General features: G+C 45.4%; 1 protein-coding gene across 1 annotated transcript in view; it reads right to left on the bottom strand.

Annotated features, from left to right (window-relative positions):
* Positions 1-470: 470 nt before the first annotated feature.
* Positions 471-4,206, bottom strand: part of GLP1R (glucagon like peptide 1 receptor) — a 30,443-nt gene continuing 26,707 nt past the window's right edge. Inside the window, exon 14 of the mRNA XM_024766059.1 lies at positions 471-2,114. The gene's annotated coding sequence lies outside the window, so the exon portion shown is untranslated. The remainder of the gene's footprint in view (positions 2,115-4,206) is intronic.

Below are 4,206 nucleotides of genomic sequence, written 5' to 3'. Positions count from 1 at the left end.
GCTTTGAAGGTGAAAATCACGATATGAGTAATGAGCAAGGATTCTTCCCCACCTTGGGCTGGAAACGGCATCTTTTGTGTTTTCCCACTGCACCATGAGTCACCTGGGTCAACATTGCAGAAAACCTCCTCCCAAGGAAGAGCAGGAGAGACACAGTACCGACAGGCTTTTATTTGACTTACAAGGCAAATTAGGAAAGAGCCCGAATCCATTCACATCTCTACGAGGAATTATACACCATACACATTTGCTACCTATAGACGCAGGTCATATTTTACGTGAATTTATGCATTAGGAAATCACATGAAGATTATCTTGTTTAAACATTCATGGAGCGCAGACATCCCCCGAGAGCACTGAAGATAAAATTCAGCTTTGTCCCTCCTGAGAGCTTGGCTCACGTCTCTCTTGGTGCATCTAAGCTCTGCATCAACCCCCCCCCCCCCCCGCCCAAAACTAATATTCAGGTTTATCTGCTCTGAGGGTGTGATTATTTTTAGTGGGAGGCGTTTAGAGGAACTGCAGATTTGGAAGTAAAGCGTGAACCATTTGGCAAGATCCAGCGCTGTCTGTCTGTCTGTCTGCTGCGAACCTTGCCCCTTCCTGACCACCCCCACTGGTTCCCCTTGCAGGAAAGCCTAGACCCTAACTTGTTATATGTTCCAAACTTTGCTGGGAGCTCTTTTTTTTCCACCAAATCCAAACACTCTCATTTATATATGTTTTTCTTCTCCTGGATTGCTCTGATACAGAGATAATTAGTCACGCTAGATTGTCGGGGGTTGACTGATGACTGATAGTTTTGACAGGCCCCATCCGAAAGGTTGCATAACCCCAATGTAAGTTAGGATCCACGCTGCTGGCTGCAATGCTCCTCGCTGTGCCAGAGTGTGCGATGTGGGGCATCACTTCAGTCCTGGCAACGCCTCACTCTCAGCTTCACCCCGAAATTGGTCACAGCCAAGAGCACGGCATTCCCAGCACAGCTGGCAGGGTCACCTCTTACTGAGGCAGCTGGGGGAGAAGTGTGGGAAGCTCACCTCAGGGAGGGGAGGTGAGAGGGGGTAAATGTGGGGCTGGGGAGGAGGTCGGATGCCTCAGGGGAAAAATGCACCCCTGCTGGATGAGATCCCGAAAAACTGGTTGGAATGGGAGAAGGGGAAGAGAGAAAACTCTCTCCTCTGATAAATTCAGATATAGGCCAAGTCCAAAAGACTTTGGGGAGTTAATTGGAAAATGATTATGCTTCTCTGCTTCCTGCCAATCTGTATCCAGAGCAGAAGTAATTATAGATACTGTGGACACACTGTGGCTTTAAGTGTTTGAAATTATACTGCTTGAAATTATACAACACTTCCTTGATACGGCCCTCAGCATGGGGCAGGAGAGCTGGTTTGAGCCAGCAGGTAACACTGTAGGGACAAGGTGATGTTGTTTGCAGGAGTTTCTCACATTGGGTCATTTTTTTCCCCTCAAGAAAATTTGCTGCAGCCGTGAAAAGGAAAAAAAAGAGTTGATACTAATTTGGTTTCTGTTGAGTTTTAGCATGTCATTCACATAGCTGTCTTAGCAGAGTAAGCTGACATATATTTTACAGAGTTTGGCTCTTAGGAACCAAAAGCAGGGTCAGCACTGTAGATTAGAATCAATTCAGTGGAGGGAAAAATAACCCTTTGGAGTGTATCTTGCCTTCCCTGAGCACGTCGCAGGCATTAGCAATAATGGGAGCCCTGTCTGTGCATGGAGAGGAAGCATCTATCGTTCAGGCTCCCACCCATCCTTGCCCCAGGCTGTGCGGTCCCCTGACCTTCACAGTGGGTGGGATGATTCTGGATTCATCATCTCCTAACTTTATGCTGCTATGCACACACAAAACACACACACACACACACACACACACACACACACACACACACACACACACAGTGTTCTTTGCTTCTGGAAGAAACAGGAGGGAATGGGAACAGCAGCTGCTGAAACATGGCCCACACCGGTGAGGGGACCAAGCCTTTTGGGACTTGCATGTGAACTGTGTTTGCGCTCCGTGGCAGCTGTGCCATCTTTGCTAGGCTAAAGTTGCCCAGTTTGCTAGTCTTCTCCAACTTCAGGGAGCACTAGAGAGGCAAAGAAGAGGGTCAGGTTTTTAGGTTCTTTTTGTCCACTATGTGTGGCTATCAGTACAACTTCCCAAACAAGCACGGATGCATCAGAGAAACATTAAACCAACCCATTAAAAGAGTGCTGGATTTGCTGTCAAAAATGGCTCACCTGGATTAATCTCCAAAATATACAAGCAGCTCATGCAGCTCAATATCAAAAAAAAAAAAAAAACCCAATCCAAAAATGGGCAGAAGACCTAAATAGACATTTCTCCAAAGAAGACATACAGATGGCCAACAAACCCATGAAAGGATGCTCAACATCACTAATCATTAGAGAAATGCAAATCAAAACTACAATGAGGTATCACCTCACACCGGTCAGAATGGCCATCATCAAAAAATCTACAAACAATAAATGCTGGAGAGGGTGTGGAGAAAAGGGAACCCTCTTGCACTGTTGGTGGGAATGTAAATTGATACAGCCACTACGGAGAACAGTATGGAGTTTCCTTAAAAAACTAAAAATAGAACTACCATATACCCAGCAATCCCACTACTGGGCATATACCCTGAGAAAACCATAATTCAAAAAGAGTCATGTTAAAAAAAAAAAAGTCATGTACCACAATGTTCATTTATATTGTGTAGCACAGGGAGATCAGCTCGGTGCTTTGTGACCACCTAGAGGGGTGGGATAGGGAGAGTGGGAGGGAGACACAAGAGGGAGGGATATGAGGATATATATATACGTGTTGCTGACTCATTTCTTTATACAGCAGCAACTAACACAACATTGTAAAGCAATTATACCTCAAGATGTTTTAAAAAAAAGCTCACTTGCTGTTTCTATGTATACATGTGCTCTGATGCATTTCATTTCTTAATTTTAAGACAAGGATGAATGAGGTACTAGAGTAGGTAGTAAAGCACACCCTCCCCCTGTTCTCAGCGGTATAAATCATTGAGGAGATGGCACCTGTGCCATCTGACTTGTCTATTTCTGCTGCTGTGTTTTCTCTTTAACTGCAACTCCAGATAACACTGCCAACTTTCACTTCGAGTGTCTTGAATGGCCATTTATATTTTTCACCTGTTCTTTCCAGAGGCTTCACTGGACCGGGAGGTGGAAGTTGGCCTGGGTCCTAGCCCAGCTCAGCCACCATCTAGCACTGTGACCTTGGGTAGATCACCTCTGCAAGCTACCCTCCTCAATTCTCTAGACCAGAGCAGAGTGATCTCCAAGATCTTTCCCCGCTCTGAGTCTCTGAGAAGTCCGCTGCTGTAGTCTTCAGCATAAATTGCATTGAGGCAATCGCAAATTAGGAAAGTTGTTTTAAAGGGAAGGCAACTTTGCATTGTAAGTGGTTTGTCTCAGTTCTGTGATTTAGTGGCTCCAAAGATTCATATGAAAAGACGAGTTGACATGATTTAAGTTCAGGGGGGAGCTGGCCAGAGTGCTGAACTCAGCCTCTCTTCATGACAGTAATGCGACCAGACTGCACAACTCACAAAACACCTAATCCTGCGGGTCAGCGACAGTACCCCCAGGGCAGAGGCAAGCAAGGGTGTTCTCAGCAAGCTCCAGACTTACGGCACCAGGCATGGAAACAGCTAGTGGAATTTCTGAGTACATTGCATTCGATAGTTCCCAGATCTGTTAGAGTGCTGTATTTAGAACCTAGGAGAGTTTGGGAATAGCCTTGGAGGGAGTGCACTGCCACCCAAATGAGTATTAATAGTGCAGGTCTTGGAGCAAAGAAAATATTTCTTCAATTCAGCATCTGGTATGTATCCGGTAAGGAAACCGTTCCTCGGTGTTAAAAGGCTTGGGGCACGGGGGTGTGATGAGCATTCTGAAACCAGGAATCAGTACCAATTGGAAAAAGAACTTACAGTGTAAACCAAATGGTCTGAGCGTCCCAAGCGCCTAACTAAGAACCTTCTCCCCACAATTCTTCCCCTCAAAAATTTACTTCTTGAAGATAATATCAATCGGTCCCTTTCTTTGTTGCTGTGTAGCGTATTAATGATTCTCAAATGTTTTCACTTTATCCAAAATGGAAACACTGGCACCAGAGCTGTATTCCCCCCAATCAACCCACCA

The sequence above is a fragment of the Neophocaena asiaeorientalis genome, unplaced genomic scaffold (assembly GCF_003031525.2).
Source record: "Neophocaena asiaeorientalis asiaeorientalis breed wild unplaced genomic scaffold, Neophocaena_asiaeorientalis_V1.1 scaffold46, whole genome shotgun sequence".
NCBI classification, from domain to species: domain Eukaryota; kingdom Metazoa; phylum Chordata; class Mammalia; order Artiodactyla; family Phocoenidae; genus Neophocaena; species Neophocaena asiaeorientalis.
This window is presented reverse-complemented; position numbering and strand designations above follow the sequence as displayed.